The following is a 21,397-nucleotide window of genomic DNA, read 5'->3' on the forward strand; positions in this document are numbered from 1 at the left end:
TGTGAGAAATGCATTCAGGAATTGAAAAAGTGGTTAACTACTGCCCAGTGTTGACCTTACGATAAGGTACAAAAGGCTTTGTTATGTATTGTGATGCGTCTAGAGTTAGACTGGGTTGTGTATTAATGAAGAATGGAAAACTTAGAGTTTATGCCTCCAGACATCTTAAGATTCACGAGAGGAATAACCCAACCGATGAACGAGAGTTTGTTGCGGTAGTGTTTCCTTTGAAAATATGGCATCACTATCTTTATGGTGTTTATGTTGATGTATTCACTGATCACAAGAGTCTTCAGTATGTGTTTAGTCAGAAAAGGGCTTAATCTTAGACAGAGGAAGTGGTTGGAGTTACTCAAAGATTATAACATGAGTATTCTCTGTCACCCAGGTAAGACTAATGTTGTTATTGGTGCTTTGAGTAGGTTATCTGTAGGCAGTACTTCCCTTGTTGAGGAAGGAAAGAAAGAGTTAACAAAAGATGTGCACAAAATTGCACGATTAGGAGTCCGATTAATGGATTCTAGTGAAGAAGGAGTGGTGGTGATGAATGGGGCTGAATCATCACTAGTGTGTGAAGTGAAAGAGAAACAAGACCAATACACTATTTTTCTTGAATTAAAGGTAAATTTTCATACGTAGAAAGTGATGTTTTTAGAAAAAAGGGGAGATGGTGTATTGAGGTATCAAGGTAGGTTGTATGGACCAAAGGTGGATTAACTCCAAGAGATGATCATGGAGAAAGCTAATGGCTCCAAATATTCTATCCATCTGTGTGCCACAAAGATGTATCGTGACTTGAGAGAAGTCTATTGGTGGACTAGTATGAAGAAGGGTATCACAGGGTTTGTTTCTAAGTTCCCGAATTGTCAACAAGTCAAGGTACAACATCAGAGGCCTGGTAGTATGGCTCAGAACATAGAACTTCCATAATGAAAGTGGGAGAAGATAAATATGGATTTCATTAATGGGTTGCTGCAGTCTTGCATGCAACATGATTCGATATGGATGATTGTAGATCAAATTACTAAAGCAACCCATTTTGTTGCCGGTAAAGACTACCTATTTAGTAGAGGATTATGCCAAGTTATATATTCAAGAGGTAGTCAGACCTCATGGAGTTCTGTTGTCCATCATTTTAGATAGAGATGCACAATTCACCGGACAATTTTGGATGCCTTCCAGAATGGTTTGGGTTCGAGGGTGAACCTTAAAATTGCTTTTTATCCTCAAACTAGTGGTCAAGAAGAATGTACAATTCTTAATTTAGAGGATATGTTGAGGACATGTGTGATCGATTTCAAGGGTAATTTGGATGATCACTTACCTCTCATTGAGTTTGCTTACAATAATAGTTATCACTCTAGCATCCAGATGGCTCATTATAAGGCTCTTTATGGGAGAAGATGTACATATCCTATTGGATGGTTTGAGGTTGGTGAAGCTGGGTTGATAGGACCAGACTTGGTTCATCAAGCTATGGAGAAAGTGAAGGTCATTCAACAAAAATTGAAAATAGTGCAAAGTCGTTAGAAATCCTATACCGATGTTAGGAGAAGAGATTTGGTAATTGAGGTAAACAATTGGGTTTATTTGAAGGTTCCACCTATGAAGGGTGTTATGAGGTTTGGAAAGAAGGGGAAGCTTAGTCCCCGGTATATTGGTCCTTACAGGATATCCAAGAGGATTTCTAATGTAGCCTATCAGTTGGACCTAGAAAGAACTAAATTTAGAGAGAACGAATTCGAAAAGGAGCTAATTTGAAATTTTGCAGGTTATGCTTGAGTTGTGAGTTTTGGGTCAACTTCGAACGTCCATAACTTTAAGAACATGTTGAGTTAGGTGGCCGATAAAATATCAAATGAAAGTTCTTTGAATCCTCTTTCCAACACCACCGAGTTTGCTAAATTTGGAGCTCGTATGAGGTATATATGTCATTTTGAGCTTAGCATGTCCAGTTAAGGAAAGTTACCTGAATTAGTGAGGGGTATTTTAGTCTTTTACTTACCCCATTAGCTTAAAACATTTTTAGTTTTATTTTTGGGGTCAAGTCTGATTTGGGTCAGTTTTACAAATCCTAAATTATGGTTAGGGTTTTAGAATATAGTCACAAAAGAGGAAAAGAGAAGAAAGGAAGAACTAATTGCGAATCGAGGATTTGTCTCACCAAATCGAGGTATATAAGTGTTCATAGTGTTGGGTTCATTCACCCACACGCCAATCATGAGTTTCTTTTGTGAATCTATCCATAAATATTGAGAAATTTAAGTTCTTGATAAGTGTTCTTGAAGTGTTACTTTCGTTCTTGAATTATAATAGGTTTGATGAGTTCTTGAGATAAATCTACAAGTTTGAGGGTTATTTTTAAGTAGACCCGCATGTACTTGTATTGGGTAATTGAATCTAAGGAAAATTTTATGAAAACAATTGATTCTAGACGAATTCGGGTCAGCAAACGAGAAGAAAAATTTGTCAGAATGTTTTGGGGGAGGGCTGGGGCAGCGCACCCCAGATGCGCAACAAGGGCTAGGGCGGCACCCCAATAGTTCCCTAGAAACCAATCTCTGAAGTTTAGGGGCTGGCCCCCTGCACCAGTAGTGCGCCACGGTCGCCCGCCCCAACCCTTTTTCGGTCGTTTTCTCCGTTTAAATTCTCTTAAAGTGTACCTTGACTATCTACTAATTCTAACTTCTCTAAACTACATGTAAACATCAAGATATCATTCATAACATGAATCATACCCCTTGAATTCATCATTAAAATTCACGTTATAGTTAAGAGTAATGTCTTGGAGTTCTTTCTAGTCATTTTGAGAAGTCTTTTACAATGTTTTAATACTTGTTTTAAGACTTGAGTACTTGTGTTTGTGGACGAGGAGAGTTTAGTTTCATTATTTTTCTAAATTAATATATGGGAATTTACGTATGTAAAAGAGTAAATGTTTTTACATTTAAAATGAGAGGAACCACCAATTTTGAAAGGAGTTCATGAGGAGTTTTGACTACTATCTCTTTTAAGAGAATTCTTTTGAGTAATAATCTCTAAGTTGAGGATGAGGAAATATTTTTAAACATATGAGCTATGTTATATTTTGGAAGTAGAATTGAGCACTGATATGGGGACGAGTTCAAACTGAAAGTCCTCATAAACCATGTAGCCAACGTGGTTAGAAAGATTCATACATTTTAGAAGTATCCACTTAGTTGAGGAGTTCTCTGCCTCGACAAAGGTATAGGATAGTTGTGGCAGCGTGGGCGAGATGTTGTATCATCACATAGCTCATTGTGATGTTTGTGAGAATCTCCCAAACAAAATTATTTTTTATCTTTACATACAAACTGAGTTACTATTGTATTTTAAAATACCTTGATTTATTATCTACTATTTTTAAATTATTATATAAACTGCACTTTTATCTATGTGTTATATTGCATTGAGTTGAGTATCCATGAGTTGAAGTTGAGTTGAGTAGAGTCGAGGTAAGTATGTTTCCTTTTAATCAGTTCAAGCTTGCAGGTTATGTTCAGTGTTCCTCATACATGCTCGTACATTCCATGTATTGATGTCATTTGGCCTATATCTTTCATGACACACATATAGGATATCAGGGTCATCAACAGGTGATTCGTTGATACCATCTGTTGTTCCAGAGTTATTTGGTGAGCCTCCTTGCTTCCGGAGGATCCCTTATTTATCTTAATTTATTTTAGTTTTGTTAAGGATGATTAGGGGTCTTGTTCTGACATCCCTTATAATATTAGAGGTTTCATAGATAGACAGACAGTGGTAGTTCGTGAGTCTTATTCATTTCTATTGTTATGTTCTAGACTTGAGTTACCCTTGAGGCCTGTTTGAATGTTTCTTTAAACTATTCTGAGTTTATTATTTTGACATATTGAGTTAGAGTTTACATTTGGGTTCATCTTATGTTGAGTAAGTCTTCTGCAGAGAGTGCAGTAAGGCCAAGGGTTCACTTGGGGCCAGAAATGGTTATCGAGTGCCGGCCACGTCCAGGGTGTAGGCTCGGGGCGTGACAAAAATAAAATTCAATTAATAAACGATCACACAACATTATAAAAGGGATAGATGATCCATCAAAGCTATGAATCTTTTCAACCCTTTTGTTTGTTGTATTAATGCATACCAGGTACATTGAAAATCCAGGGTCTTTTTTCTTGACCTCAGCGATGTATTAGATCTCCAATGTATCTCTATATTTGTCGATAATTTTGATTAAAAAATTAATAATTTTTTGGAATAATCGGAACAAGAATGATGTCGATAATTGATTTTTTTTTGGAAGGATAGGAAGAAGAATGTTGTATTAATCTGTAATGTAACTCTAATTTTAATCGACAATTTTGATCCAAAAATTGAGTGCTTTTTGGAAGAATGGGAAGAAGAATTTTGAATTTTGAATTTTGAATTGTGCTATCTTGTTTCAACTTGCCAGGGATTGAATCTTATTGTTGAAAACTCTTCCCCGTGATTTTCTTCTACTAAATATTGAATTGTCAAGTTTTTCTCATCTCATGATCTCCTGCAATTATAGATTTGAGACTCACAAAAGAAATTGTTTGTCCAACAAATATTCACTATGCATCATATTAAATTTTCGGCAAATTTGAATCTAATTTGAATTCTTCTTCGATGAACATAGAGAAAGATGAATAGGGAGAAGAAATCTATTTTTTTTTTCAAATTGTTGATTCTGTTAAGATTTATGTATGGATTGACAGTACGAAGAAACATATAAGCATAATTTATTGGATTTTAATTGCATTTTTTGTCCCCACCCTCTTTTCAGCATAAAAGCTTGATACATAATGTATCAACATTTATGTATTCAGGTTGTTATTGATGTATCTGTACTGTGTAAAAATTAAAGGATTATTGTATTAGAAAAAAGTAGGGATAGAATATAATTTACTCCTTACACTATTAGATTTATGTAAGTTATAATATTTTTTTGGATGTGAAGTACATTATATTTTGTATTTAAAAAACGTTATCTATGAACGTTCTTGTTGATTGTGAAATAGTTTTAAAAAAAGGTTTCGATTTGATAAACATATAAAATCAACAATAAAATATTAATATTACCATATGATAGTTAGTGTAAACTAGCTACAAGTGGCGACATGGAGGGAGATTGTTGGGAGTTCAAAATGGAAAACCCTACTTGTTGGGGATGATATATAAAATAAGGTGTCTCTTTTGGACTAGGCCTATTTGTTGGTTTTATTTTTGTTATTTTATATTTCTTTTCCGGCTTCACTTTGCCCATTCTGTATATATTTAAGATATGAAAAATTACATAAATACACAACTTAAGGTATCATAACTTTAAAATTCCTTACCATTTAAAAGAATTACAAAAATCCCCTCTCAAATACATCCTTATCCCCCTCAAATACATCTCTATCCCCTCATAGATGCATCTCTCTTATTAACTAATGTATCATTTGCAATATATCAAACAAACAATAAATGTATCCGAGAACAATAAAAATCCGGAATTTTTATAATTGGTAAAACTTCTGGAGTAAAATGTAATTAGCCCCATATGTATGAGATATATGTAAGTTATACTTTAAGATAAGAATAAAATGAAGTTTTTAGCTCCACAATTTTATTTTATTCTTGAAGGAGTCCACTATATTGATAGAAATGGTAAAGTAATAATCAAATCAACAAACTAAGATTAAATAATCTATGTGGATTTTGAAAATGGGATATTACTCCTTTTTCAAAAATAAATTAATATTATTATATATTAAATTGTAACACGCCGTTATTTTGCTATGTTATTTAAAAATTGAGTTTACGATTAACGAGCCAAGTTATCAATTTCCTGCCAACAGTCAAGGATATGTTAGGTGATTATTGTCACATCCAAACTACCCCATAGACGTGACTGGCACCCGCTAACACCACTTGTCGGGCGTACCAAAAATCCATACACTTACCAAATCATTTAAGCACAAAGATAAACTATGTGCAACTCCAAAACTTATCAATACTCATTAAAACAAAATATTGATCCAACTAAAATCATATATATGTTAATGAAAGAAAAAGAATACTTTAATATTATATTTCTATCCCAAATCCCACAATAAAACCATGGAACATCTATTAGAGTTACATGAGCTCAATTTTCGAGCATGCAAACCCCAAGGAAAGAAGTCATAAGCAATAATTAGACAGAACTTAAGCATTAGCCTCCACGAGCAATGAGAATGTAACACTTCGAAAATTTCGATGTTAAGACTCAAATCACTCTTCATTTGTGAATAAGATTGTACTGAGTAATTCTAAATTTTTTTAGGTTTTAATGTCAATTCTTGAGTGTAGGAATGATTCTGGATATTAATTAAGGTCACTAGAATCCCCTAACATAAAGTTGAGTTGAAAGCTTTGTAATTGGGAAAACATCTGGAGTAAAATGTAATTAGCCCCATATGTATAAGATATATGTAAGTTATACTTTAAGATAAGAATAAAATGATGTTTTCAGCTCCACAATATTATTTTATTCTTGAAAGAGTCCACTACATTAATAGAAATAGTAAAGTAATAATCAAATCAACAAACTAAGATCAAATAATCTATTTGAATTTTGAAAATGGGATATTACTCCTTTTTCAAAAATAAATTAATATTATAATATATTAAATTGTAACACGTCGTTATTTTTTTTGTTCTTTAAAAGATAGTTTACGATTAACGAGCCAAGTTATCATATTTCGTGCTTACAATCAAGGAGATGTTAGGTGATTATTGTCACATCCCAAAGTACTCCCTAGATGTGACTGGCACCTGCTAACACCACTTGTTGGGCGTACCAAAAATCTATACACTTTCCAAATCATTTAAGCACAAAGATAAAACATGTGCAACTCCAAAACTCATCAATACTCATTAAAACAAAATAATGATCCAACTAAAATCGTATATCTATTAAAGAAAGAAAAATATTACTTAAATAATATATTTCTAGTCCAAATCCCACAATAAGACCATGGAACATCTATTAGAGTTACATGAGTTCAATTTTCGGGGATGCAAACCTCAAGGAAAGAAGTGATAAGCAATAATTAGACAGAACTGAAGCATTAGCCTCCACGAACAAAGCGAATGTAACTCCCCAGAAATTTTTATGTTAAGACAAATCATTTTTCATTTGTGAATAAGATTGTACTGAATGATTCTAAAATTTCGTAGGTGTTAAGGTCAATTCTTTACTGTAGGAATGATTCTGGATACATATTAAGGTCACTAGAATCCCCTAGCATAAAGTTGAGTTGAAAGCATTCTTACATATTGAGTTTCAATCTGAGATTTTACTTGGGTCAACTTTAAATGATCATAACTCTTAGGACATAAATAATTAGGTGACCCATCACCAATCACATTAAAGGTTTTTGAGTCCTCTTTCCAACCCCTCCAAGTTTACTTCATTTCGAGATCAGACTAGAAATATATACTTGTTTTAGTGAAGCCTTCATTTTAAGGCTCCTAAATCATTTCTAGAGGGGTAGTTTTCTCTTTTCCCATCGCTTCTAAGCCTAAACCACGTTTTTTACCCGCCCAATTAAGGTCTAATCAACATTAAAACTATTTTTCACATTCTTTAACACTTAGAAGAATATGAGCAATGTTTCAAAAGGAGAAAAATCTAGGGTTCAAGCATTCTTCAAGTTTCCACCGATTTCGCAAAGAACCTTTGTTCTTTCCAAGTATGTAAGGCTTGTCAAGTGTTGGACTTGATCATCCTCACGCCTTTCATCTCAATTTAGTCAAGAAATTTTTATATCTAAAAGATACATTCGTAGTTCTTTATATTGAGTTCAACTCTTTAACAATGGAGGTTTTGATTTCTTTGTTTTGTGAATATTTGGTAGAGTTATGTTCTAAGGGAAATGCATGAAAGTTCTCATGTATTCGGTTTTGACTCACAAGTTTGGGGCATGGCGCCCTGTGTCAGAAACTTTATTTTCTAAACGAGTTTATGAGTTCAAAGATATTACAGAGCAGTTACCTATTTTAAGAGGATAGTTTGAGCAATTATCTTAAACTAGAGAAAGAGTATGTTTTATACATTTGAGCATGAGTTGATAGAGTTTAACTTTATAAAGTTTCTTTCTAATTCATACTTGTGCGTATATTTCAGATCATGCCTCCATGAAGAGCTATTTGAGGTCATCCTGCTAGGAGAAATGTTGATCCTCAGGATCAAGGGGTCCCCAATGCACCAGAAGTGCAACCCCAAGGAGAGGTCACTAATGTTGAGTTATGAGAAGCTATACGGCTCTTGAGTCAAGTGGTAACCAATCAAATTGTGCAGTACCGAGGGGTTTCACAGGATACATCAACGATCCGTGAGTTCTTATGGATGAGTCCTCAAGATTTCACCAGTTCAAGTGTCACTGAGGATCCGAATAACTTTCTGGAAGATTTGGAGAAAGTGTTTGAGGTAATGCATATTGTTGATGTTGAGAGAATGGAAGTAGATGCATACCAACAGAAGGGTGTTGCTAGAGTATGGTACGATCAATGGAAGAAGAGTAGAGCTGAGGGTGTACCAATTGTGAGATGGGCTGTGTTCGAAGAGGCATTCATGGGGCATTTCTTTCCCCGTGAGTTGAGAGAGGCTAAGGTAAGATAATTCCTCACTCTTTAGAAGGAATCCATGAGTGTGCATCCAGTTCACTCAACTTTCCTGTTATGCTCCGAGATTGTTGCTGATATGAGGAGCATGATGAGCTTGTTTGTGTCTGGGTTATCACGCTTGTCGAGCAATGAGGGTGAGGCAGCGATGTTGATAGGGGACATATCCATATGCAATAGGTTGAGGAAGATAAGTTGAGGGATAGAGAAGAGTTCTTAAAAAAGAAGGCTAAGACAACACGAAATGAGTCCGGGCAGTAGAAGAGTAATGCAAACCGGTCATCCTGTCAATCGGAGCCAAATGGACCTGCTCCATCGTCTGCTAGTGCACCTGCACCAAAGAAAAAATGTGAGTTCAAGAATCTAAATTCTCAAAACTTTAGAGCTAGACCTGCACAATTTCAAGGTAGTGTGGCACAAGGAGGTCATAGGACTCCTGCATGTACTAAGTGTGGTAGTAACCACCCAATAGCATGTTGTGATGGCTCTAATTGTTGCTTCAAGTGTGGTAACCATGGTAACTTCATGAGAGAGTGCCATAAGAACAAGCACTGTAATGACATTAAGGGAGATAAAGACCAATCTTCTTCAGTGGCTCCGCCAAATAGAGCTGCACCTACAAGAGCTAATTCATGGACAAGCGAAGGGGAAAACCGTCTGTATACTATCACTAGCCGCCAAGAGCAAGAGAATTCACCTGATGTTGTCACTAGTATGATCAAATTCTTTACTTTTGATGTATATGCATTGCTAGATCCAGGTGTGAGTCTATCTTTTGTGACTCCTTATGTATCTATGAGGTTTGATATTATTCCCAAACAACTTCTTGAGCCCTTCACTGTTTCCACACCTATTGGTATGTCTATTTTAGCTGTGAGAGTTTGTTATGATTGTACCATTTCTCTTAATCACAAGGACACCATGGCTGACTTATTCGAGTTAGAACTGGTAGACTTTGATGTTATTCTAGGTACGGACTGGCTTCATGGCTTTTATGCCTCAGTTGATTGTAGAACTTGAGTAGTTAAGTTCTAGTTTACTGATGAGCCAGTTATAGAGTGGAGGAGTAGTTCGCTAGTGCGGAAGGATATTTTTATTTCGTACCTTAAGGTGAGAAAGTTAGTTTCCAAGGGATGCATCTATCACTTAGTCTTAGTTAATGACTCTAGTGTTGAAACACCACCTATTCAGTCAGTTCTAATAATGATTAAGTTTCCATAAGTCTTTCCAAATGATCTTCCCAGAGTCCCTCCTGAGAGAGAAATAGACTTCGATATAGATATTATTTCTGATACTCGTCATATCTCTATTCCGACATATAGAATGGCTCCACTTGAATTTAAAGAGTTAAAAAATAAGTTGAAAGACCATATTGATAAAGGTTTCATTTGACCAAGTGTCGCACCTTGGGGCACTCTGGTTTTATTTGTGAGGAAGAAATATGGTTCCCTTTGAATGTGTATTGATTATCGCCAACTGAACAAGGTTTACATTAAAAATAAGTATCCCTTTCTAATAATTGATGATCTTTTCTATCAATTTCGAGGTGCCACTTGTTTTTCTAAGATAGACCTCAAATCTGACTATCATTAATTAAGAGTAAGAAAGGGTGATATTCCAAAGATTGCATTCAAGACCCGCTATGGTCATTGTGAGTTTCTAGTCATATCTTTTGGTTTGACTAATGCTCATGCAACGTTCATGGACCTTATGAACAGAGTCTTTAAGCCATATCTGAATATATTTGTTATCGTGTTAATCGATGACATTCTAAATTATTCAAGAAATGAGGATGATCATTCTAGTCATTTCAGAGTAGTTTTTCAAACTCTCAGAGATAAAGAGTTGTATGCTAAATTTTCCAAGTGTGAATTTTGGCTTGAGTCATTGGGGTTCTTAGGCCACAATGTTTCTAGTGATGGGATTAGTGTTAACACTCAGAAGATTCAGGCAGTGCAAAACTACCTAGACCCACATCTTCAACAAATATTAGGTATTTCTTGATATTGGCTAGTTATTATAGAAGGTTTGTCGAGGGGTTTTCATCTATTTCATCTCCATTGGCAAAGTTGACTCAGAGGACAACAAAGTTCAATGGTCAGAAGCTTGTGAGAAGAGGTTTCAGGAATTGAAAACTAGGTTAACTACTATCCCAGTGTTGACATTACTAAAAGGTACATAAGGTTTTGTTGTGTATTGTTATGCATCTAGAGTTTGATTGGGTTGTGTATTGATGCAGAATGACATAGTTATAGCTTATGCCTCCAAACAAGTTAAGATTCACGAGAGGAATTACCCAACCCATGATCTAGAGTTGGCTGATGTAGTGTTTTCCTTGAACATATGGCATCACTATCTCTATGGTATTCATGTTGATGTGTTCACCGACCACAAGAGTCTTCAGTATGCATTCATTCAGAATGAGCTTAATCTCAGATAGAAGAGGTGGTTGGAGTTACTCAAGGATTTTGACATGAGTGTTCTCTATCACCAAAGTAAGGCTAGGGTTGTTGTTGATGCGTTGAGCAGGTTATCTATGGGTAGTACTTCAAATGTTGAGGAAGACAAGAAAGAGTTAGCCAAAGATGTGCATAGACTTCCACAATTGGGAGTCCGGTAAATGGATTTCAATGAAGTAAGAGTAGTGGTGATGAATGGGGATGAATCATCACAGGTGTCCTAAGTGAAAGAGAAACAATACCAAGACCCTATTTTGCTTTAATTGAAGGCAAATGTTCATAACCAAAAAGTAATGGCTTTTGAACAAGGGGGAGATGGTGTATTGAGGTATCAAGGTAGATTGTGTGTGCCGAAGGTTGATGAACTTAAAGAGAGGATCATGAAGGAAGCTCATAGCTCCAGATAATCTGTCTATCCATCTGGGTTCCACAAAGATGTATCGTCACTTGAGGGAAGTCTATTGGTGGAGTAGTATGATTGCAGAGTTCATTGTTAATGCTTGAATTGGTAATATGTCAAGGTAGAGCACCAGAATCCTGGTGGTATGGCTCAGAACATTAATGGAAGTGGGAGATGATCAATACGTATTTTATTACTGGGTTACCGTGGTGTTGCAGGCAACATGATTCGATTTGGGTGCTTGTAGATCGAATGACTAAAGCAACCAATTTCTTACCGGTAAAGACTACATTTTCAAAAGAATATTATGCTAAGTTATATATTCACGAGGTAGTCAGAATTCATGGATTTCAAGTGATCATCATTTTAAATAGAGGTGCACGATTCACTGCACAATTCTAGAAGTCTTTCTAGAAAGGTTTGGGTTCTAATGTAAATTTGAGTAATGCTTTCCATCATCAGACTAACAGTCAAGTAGAGAGTACGATTCAGACTTTAGAGGATAGGTTGAGGTTTTGTGTGATCGATTTCAAAGGTAATAGGGATGATCACTTACCTCTCATTGAGTTTGCTTACAACAATAGTTATCACTCTAGCATCCAAATGGCTCCTTATGAGGCTATTTATGGGAGAAGATGTACATCTCCTATTGGATGGTTTGAGGTTGATGAAGCTGGGTTGATAGGACCAGATTTGGTTCATAAAACTATGGAGAAAGTGAAGATATTTTAGGAAAGGTTGAAAACAACGCAAAGTCGTCAGAAATCCAGACATGGAGTTTGAGGTGGACGATAGGGTTTATTTGAAGATTTCACCCAGGACGGGTGTTATGAGGTTTTGCAAGAAGGGGAAGTTTAGTCCCCCGTATATTGGTCCTTACACTATATCCAGGAGGATTGACAATGTAACTATGAGTTGGAGCTACCGTAAGAGTTAGCAGCAGTCCATTCACTATTCCACGTTTCAATGTTGAAGAAGTGTATGGGTGATCTTTCACTTATTATGACCTAAAAATATCCTTCACTGAAAAATATTGGTATTAAGGACAAACTATCTTATGAGGAGATTCTTGCTTAGATTTTGGATCGTCAGGTTCGCAAGTTAAGAACCAAGGAGGTAGCATCAGTCAAGGTCTTATGGAGGAATCAGTTTAATGAGGAAGCTAATTGGGAGGTTGAGGATAATATGAAGAAGAGATACCCAAATCTCTCTCCTTATGGAGAAGCTTCAAAACAATGTACTAATTTTTTTCTTGGTACTTATTAAGTTGAAAGGTTGTGTTAATTTGCATGTTGAGTGTTAAATGTTGCCACCCTTAGTCTACTTACAGTAATCTCATTCGAGTATGAATGTTCCCAATGGGGAGATATTGTAACATACCACCTTAGAAAGAGCTAAATTTAGAAAGAACTAATTTGGAAAGAGTCAATTGAAGATTTGTTCAAGTTAAGCTTAATTTGTGAGTTTTGGGTCTACTTCAAACGGCTATAACTTATAGTATAGGATGAGTTAGGTGGCTTATAAGATATCAAAAGAAAGGTATTCAAATCCTCATTCCAAGGCCACTGAGTTTGCTAAATTTCGAGCTTGTATGAGAGAGATACACCCGTTTGAACTCATCCTGTCTAGTTAAAGAAATTTACCCGAATTAGTGAGGGGTATTTTGGTCTTTTCCTTACCCCATCAGCTTAAACCATTTTTGAGTAATTATTTTGGGCTCAAAGATTTTGGTCAGTTTAACAATCCTAAATTACAATTAGGGTTTTAGAAGAGATTTCAAGAAGATAAAAAGAGGAGAAAAAAAAGAACGAACAAGATCTCTTGCGAATCCACTATTTGTTTCACCAAATCAAGGTATGTAAGTTTTCATGGTGTTGGGTTTGTTCATCCACACGCCAACATGAGTTTCTGTTGCGAATCTATCAATTAATATTGAGAAATTTATGTTCTTGATAAGTGTTCTTGACGTGTTGCTTTCGTTCTTGAATTAGTATGGGTTTGATGAGTTCTTGAGATAATCATATAAGTTTGAGGGTTTTTTTTAGTAGATTATCGTGTACTTGTATTGGGTAATTGAATCTAATGAAAATTGGAGGAAAACAATCTATTCTAGACGAATTATGGTCAAAAAATGAGAAGAAAAGTTTGTCGGAATGTACTGAGGGACGGCTGGGGCGGCGCGCCCCAGATTTGCCAGAGGAGGTGTGGCGGCGCCCCAACAATACTCCGGAAAACAGTCTTTGAAGTTCAGGGGTTGGCGCCTTGCGTCAGCAGTGCGCTAGGGCCACCTGCCCCCATCCTTTTTCCGTCGTTTGCTCCGTCTTAGTTCTTTCAAATTGTAACTTTACTCGCTACTTATTCTAACAACTCTAAACTACATCTAAACGTCAAGAGATCATTCATAACATGCATCATACCCGTTTAATTCATAATTCAAATTCAATGTAGAGTTAAGAGTAAAATCTTGAGAATTCTTTGAGTCATTTTGAGAAGTCTTTTTCAATCTTTAAAAACTTATTTTAAGACTTGAGTACTTGAGTTTGAGGATGAAAAGAGTTGATTTTCATTTTTCTAAATGAATATATTGAAGCTAAGTATTTCAAAGAGTAAATATTTTTACATTCTGTTTGCTCCCTACATTTTCTAAGCGGTAGAAGAGGAACTGGTGTATGTAACCTTAATGTCTCCTTAATCACTAAGTTTTCTAAGCGGTAGAAGAGGAACTAGTGTATGTAACCTTAATGTCTCCTTAATCACTAAGTTTACGTATGTCAATTTTTCTAGATTTTCTTTCCCCTCAAGACTTGTCTCACTTCCTTTTGAGCCTTCGCTACAATATTTGGGTTTTTCATCATTTCTGATAGTACCCAAATAGTAAATGTAGCTGAAGTTTCACTTCCAACAACAAAAATGTCCTACATCAACATTAAGTCAATAAAATAAAATTCATACATAAGGTAAATATAATTTGATGAAATTTGGGTTTTAAAATATTAAGGAAATTTTTTTGAAGGATTCTCGAGCTATGAACTTCTAACTTTGATACTGTAGTAAACCTTTGATAGACACCAAATGCATATTGAACTTGTCCCAAATAGTATATCAATTTACCATTTAGGATGTGTTTGGTATGAAGGAAAATATTTTTCAGAAAATGTTTTCCTATTTTCTCATGTTTGGTTGAGTTAAATGTTTTCCAAATCAACTCATTTTCCTCAAATTTAAGGAAAATAACTTCCCTTCAAAACTTAAGGAAAACATTTTGTAAAACTGTCTTCCAACTTCAAATTACAATTTTTTTTGTTGAAAAAATCAACTTATGTTGAAAAACATTTTCCTTCATACCAAACACACCCTTAAACTAATTGAGCAACTTATTATATACCCTATATAACGCCTTAGAATTTCCATAGTACTGATCAGGTTTGGAAAGTTACGAAAAATAAAGGTTACAAAATTTTATGTCGAGTGACTCTAGGTTATTAAAAAAGTTGAGTCACTTTCTAAGTGAACTATTTAAAATTAAGTGACCATATGAGATATTAACTCCTGGTGATACCGCTGTTAGAGTGACCATAGTTCCAAAACAAAGGGATAACATAGATCGCCCAATTAGTTTGAGTGAAATCGATTTTTTAGAACAAGTTCAGAATACATTTGATGTTTTTCTCAATGTTTTTGTTTAATGATTATCTTTTGAATATTTATGTTCAGCTTGCAAAATTAACCCAATTAGCCTGTAAAAATAATCTACTTCTTTATTAAATAGAAATAATTTTGTAAGCGAGGTTAATTTTAGTGAGCAAGAAAAAAAAAGAAGCTAAAGCAACAATTAAAACAAATCGGAGGGAAGGAGATCATTAGTTGGCAGCAAACTTACAAGAATCACAATTGTAATATGGTTGTTTGTGATTGGACATTCAAGTTTAGCGTCCTCCATAAGCCTAAGTAAAACACCAACCAAATCTTCACCTCCGAATTCACCAATTCCATTATTCCTATTGCTCCTTTAAGATGTCTTTCATAATTTCATCAAATTTTTTATGGACATTCATCAATCTAGATTCCGCACCACTATTCTTGTGAAGTAACTTCCAAGAAGGGAACAAAACAGCCACATCAAATCCTGACACTAATATGAATATATCCTTCAACAATTTTATTAACTTATCTCGATCTTTGAACCTTTTTCCAAAGGTTGCGCTACAAGTGATAAAGTTGCTAAACCAAAAGATCTTTTCTGTCATGTTAATTGGAGAACCCCTCGTGGAACGAATTGATGAAACTAGACTTGAAATCTCATCTTTCTAATCCCAGCAAAGGACTTGACCATATTTCCACTAAGAAGTTGTACATTACAAATTTTACACATTTGTTACCAATAATTTTCATGTGGACTAAATGCAATGCCTTTATTATTGTAAAATATGATATTTGTAGATGTAGATTGTGGTCTATCAGAAAAAGGTGATATCGTGAGTTGTTAGAATTTCTTTTGCAATAGTAGGTGATGATATGATCACTACAGGAATTTCCCCGAGTTGTAAGTACATAACACTCCATACTTTTGTGCTAAATTTCTAAAAGTGCAATGCAAAAGTCTTCTTATGATTAAATGATGCAGACTTCCAATAAAGGGGAGTGTCCATGGACCTGGAGGCAACTTTATTTATTTTTTTCTTTTACTAACAAGAATAACAAGGAAGGAGAAGAAGAGAAGCAAAGAAACTATGGTAACAAGAAAAAAGTACATTTTTTTATGAATTATGAATGTTGCTTCAGCTAATTTTAGCTGCTTTTATAATTACAATAATATGGAAGACTTCCAGAGACAATAACTTTTTAAACATGAGTTTCAGCTCCAATAAATTTCACCACTGGACCATCCAACATTAAGTTTATCATACAAAAGTCACTTTTTTTTGTTTCATTTATTTGGTATAGTTTGAATTTCAAGAGTTAGCTAATTACATTTAACCATGAAGATTAATTCAAGCATGAAATCTTAAATTTAACCATGAAGGATCTTGGAATTCCATTGTTATATTTTCTAACTTTTATTTGTGGCTTACATTATTACATTAATCTTTCTTTCTTTTCATAGCAAGATTGGCAAGTCCTCCTATAAAATCATAGACACGTTGGTGTATTTTTCAATTAACCTCCAATTGTTATTTTATTTTGTTTCTCATTCGACACTCAGTGTTCGGTATCTACATTAGAACCTGATTATTTTGTATTATTCCAAATTCCCATCGTATAGGTGCCTATTGGAGGGAAATACTTCATAACAAGGATTTTGATACCCAAAACTTGAATTTGAGATCTCTGATTAAGACAGGAGCAGCCTCATCCCGTACAATATCCTCTGGTGGTCCAATTGTTATTTTAAATTACCCACATGTCTAATCCTATGTATTTTCTATGTGTGCAAGTAATTTCAAGGATGAATTTTTGGTTGTAAGAGCTTCCTCAAATTACGGATACTAAATTCCTTGAATACATTTGTAATGATCCGGTTGGTTATTTTTGGAAATTTTCATAAAATTACCATTTTGTTCCTCCTGATATTGACCCCGAGTGATTACTAGTTGATTTTTGAATGTTGATTTAAATTTTTTAGTAAAAAGGTTGTAACTTTTGTAAGTTTTTAGTTTGAAAGTCTAAAGTTGTTAAAAATGAGTTGTTGCTGTCTTTTGGAGTTTAGAGTATCAGAATGAAATTCCATCAATTTCATTCGTTTCGTATTGTGAAGATTGGTCTATGAGAGTTGTCGGTGTCAGATTCAATGTCTTTTTGAGGATTTAAGTTCCTAAGTTAGAAATTTGTGAAATTTTTGCCTTTGGATTGACTTTGGTCAACATTCGAGGTGCGGATGTTCAGATCAAAATTTTGAGAGTTTCATTAGATTCGGGGGATGGTTTTAGGCCTCAGTGAGGTCTTGGTTGTACTTTTAGAGTTCCCGAACTTGATTTTACATTTTTGGGTGTTATGTTGGTTTCTTGTGAATTTCATGAGTTTCGGATCAAGAGAACCTAATTTTTGTGTTTTGAAAGTTTCAGTGAGTCCGGAACATTGAGTACAGTAAATTTTCATATATGAGTTGTGTGTACGGGATTCTAAATGAATCCCCAGGATCTTTTCGATGTTTTGAGAATTTACTGGTTTTTTTATGTTAGTGTGCTTCGCTTTCGTGAAGGGTACCTCGCGATGGTGAGGATAACGAAAGCAAGATCCTGGTCGTGAAAGCAAAGGTCTCCTTTTGGGTGTAGTTCACTTAAGTAAATCATGGGTCACGATCGACGATGGTCGTAAAAGAGAGAATCCCATTTTTTTAGGGTTCGCTTTTGTAAACCTGTAATAGCTTAGCCCGCTAGTGATATTGTCCGGTTTTTCCCTAGGCTAGCATGACTTTAAAACGCATCACTAGTTAGTAAGGTCTGCTTACATAAATACCAACATACCTCCTGTGTTTTGCCAATGTGGGACTTCTAATCTTAAGTTGGGGAATCACATACACCCCCTCATTGGACTCAGCGTCCTCGCTGATGTTTTCCCTTCCGAATGGGATTTTCCTAGACTCAGCACTGAGGTTTGGCCCGGCTTACCGGAAACTGCCTAAACTAAGTTAAACTCTGGCCCACATTGACAAGGCTGACACAAGAGTGACTCAAATACCATTTGTAATGGCCTAACCCGCTAATGATATTGTCCGCTTTAGGCCTAGGCCCGCGCGACTTTAATACAAATTACAAGTTGGTAAGGCCTACTTACTTATATACCCAACATCTCTCATGTGCTTTAGTGATGTGGGACTTCTAATCTTAAGCTGGGGCATCACAGAACTGAGATTCACTTTTGCAACATCTGAGACTCCTTTTTCTTGCCATTTTCGCTATTTTAGCCACCTTTCCCCATTTTAAGCTTTGTAAAATCCTTGGAGGAGATTTTGAAGAGATTTCTTATGCTAAATCATTTTCATTTGATTATTTATGGATTTTAACATCAAAACCTGAAATTTTAATTGGCAAATGACACGGTTTTTCAACAACTTGAGTTCTAAATTAAAATTATGATTGTGAACTTATTGATACAAAAAACAAGTTTTAACTAACTTAAGCCTTTCAAAACTCCAAAACATTTTAAAACCACAACTTTTCAATCAAATTTTGAAACCAACTCCACAAACTAATTAGAAAAAACTCGAGGCATGTAAAGTGGTAAAACAATAATTTTATGACCTTGCGAATCACTACAAAAACTAGATAGCCAACTATTAACTAGAATGTATTCATAAAGTAAAATTACAATTCAAAAGCATAATTCTAAAACTCCCTTAGAAATGGAAGTTGAATGACATCCATGAAAATTCTGTTACATGGTATGGTTATAAGAACATCACATTAAGATAAATTCTTCAACTCTTGAGAAAGATTAAGTGATACTTTAGGGACTAGTGCATATTTAAAAACCAAATTAAAATCGGAGAAAGGTGTATTTTATTATGGAGACATAATATTTGTGCTTTAATCTTATATTTTTCATCTCAAAGTTATTACCACAATGTTTAGTCTTTACACTATGTTATAGGAACTTTGTTGAAATACGTTGTTCATGGACTGAATCCACAAGTGTTGTAGTGTATTGTAAATAATATGGGAGTTTATGCTTTTCTTCAATATCTAATATAATGCAAATTCTTCATAATGAATCAGATGGTTATTACTTAAGTGATTTGGTTGGATTTGCTGTCGGGCGGAGTGATGTTATTTCAACCTTAAATGATTGGTTACCTGTGTGATCTGGTTGGAATTGTATTCAAGAAGATATATGGATTTCATGAGTGTCCCAAGGTTCATTAATCATGGACATCCTATATTGGAGATAGTGGGTATACAAGTTGCATACACGCTCATTGCATTACATTATATTCACTTTTATTTGATTGATTCAAATATATTAACTATCTCGAAATTGTGATTCTTGAAATCATTTAGTGTACTTGAGATGTTTAATTTTTTTCTATTATTATCGATTATTATTCTTGTTATGAATTTTTTAAACCAACGGCACCGAGTTTGTTAAATTTCGAGCTAGGAGTTAGAAGTTATGCCCGTTTGAGTGGAGTCTCTCTAGTTAAGGCTTTTCATCTGTTTAAGGAAATGGTATTTTGTTCTTTTCCCTAACCCCTAAAGACCTACCCAAATTTTACCCACCCAAGTTAAGGGTCAAATCATATGCTAAGTTAATTTAGATATTTTAGTGCAAGTTCGAGAGGAAAAAGGAGAAGGGTTTCAAGCATTGTTTCAAGAACTTGAGGATTTCGCCATGAACAAGTGTTCTTCGAGGTAAGTAAGCTTTCATAGTGTTGGGTTTGTTCGTCCTCACACCAATCAAGTAATTCCAACAATGAATTCGTTCTTGAAGTTGATTGATTGAGTTTCTTGAGAAGTTCTTGAGTTCTAACCCCATTCTTTAACTATGGATTTTGGGTGGAATTTTGTGGAATTTGTGTTGGGTTTATGTATCAGAAAGAGTTGGGAGAAAATCATTCGATTCTAGAGGAGTTAGGCCTTGAAATTGAGCAAGAAAATTCATCAAAAATCTGGGTAGAGGGGTGGGCGCCGTACCACCATTGCATCAAAACTACAGGTCAGTAGTTTGGGGCCTAGCACGCCGCGCTAGCAGTGCGCCCCAACTACTGCCCAATAGTTTTGGGGCTTGCGCCTTGCGCCAGTCAGTGCGCCAGGGTCGTCAGGTCCCTTACCCTTCAGTCTTTCTTTCTGTGTGTGTTCCTCGAATCGTACTTATGTTCTCTCCTTGATATCCACACTTAATATATTTATTAATCATTGAGAGATCTTACATAGCTTAATCACGTCTCTTAATTTACATTTTCAAATCAAGGTAAAGCTAACAAGAAAGTTCAAGAAAGTCCTTTTGAGTCATTTTGAGAAGTCTTTTGCAATTATTTATAACTTGAAGTAAGACTTAAGTAAATGAGTATGAGAATGAGGAGAGTTCAGTTTCATGTATCAAAATGAGTATAATGGAACTAAGTATTCCCAAGTATGTCATACTTTTACATTTAAAACAAGAAAAACATTGATTTCTAAATGAGTTTATAAAGAGTGTTAAGTATCACCTCATTTTAGAGGATCTTTTGATTAATTATCTCAATTTGAGAAATAGTTATGTTTTTAAACATTTGAGCACGAGTTATACATTATTACGAGTAGTATTGGGCATCAATATGGGGATGAGTTCAGACAACTCAAAATCCTCATAAACCGTGTATGCCAACATGGGTAAAAGGGTCATTCTTTTTAGATGATTCCTTATTGCTATTAAGCATAGGTTAGTGGATCCACTTAATTGAGGTGTTCTATATCCCTGCAAGGTATAGGACAATTCTGGTAGCGTGTGCTAGACGCTGAATCATCACCTAGCTCATAGTGATGGTTGTCGGTTAGAGAATCTCCCAAAGAAGAGTACAAAGTTTATTATTGTATTTTTATACATATTGAGTTGATATCTACTATTTTAAAAGAATTAGATATTGGATCTATTATTGTTGCTTTCACATTTGAGTTGAGATGAAGTAAGTATGTCTTCTCAAAGTATTAGCTCAGTTGCTTATGTTTCTGATTTCCCCTTACATGCTCGTACATTCAATGTAGTGACGACATTCTACATGCATCTTATTTATGATGCAGATTCAGGTGTTCAGGTTCATCAACATGCACTTTGTTGATCCCTCTTCCAGAGAGCTTCACATTATTATATTGTTCTTTTTAGGTTGTCTGGGGTTTTCCCAACATCCATCATATTATTTAGAGGTTTCATAGACAGTAGTAGTTGAAGAGTC

General features: G+C 35.0%; 1 pseudogene; it reads right to left on the reverse strand.

Moving 5' to 3' along the window:
* Nucleotides 1-8,957: 8,957 nt before the first annotated feature.
* Nucleotides 8,958-16,092, reverse strand: LOC125812399 (premnaspirodiene oxygenase-like; annotated as a pseudogene).
* Between the last annotated feature and the right edge of the window lie 5,305 nt (nt 16,093-21,397).

This window comes from Solanum verrucosum, unplaced genomic scaffold (genome assembly GCF_900185275.1).
Source record: "Solanum verrucosum unplaced genomic scaffold, falcon-dt-bn FXZP01000209.1, whole genome shotgun sequence".
Lineage (NCBI taxonomy): Eukaryota > Viridiplantae > Streptophyta > Magnoliopsida > Solanales > Solanaceae > Solanum > Solanum verrucosum.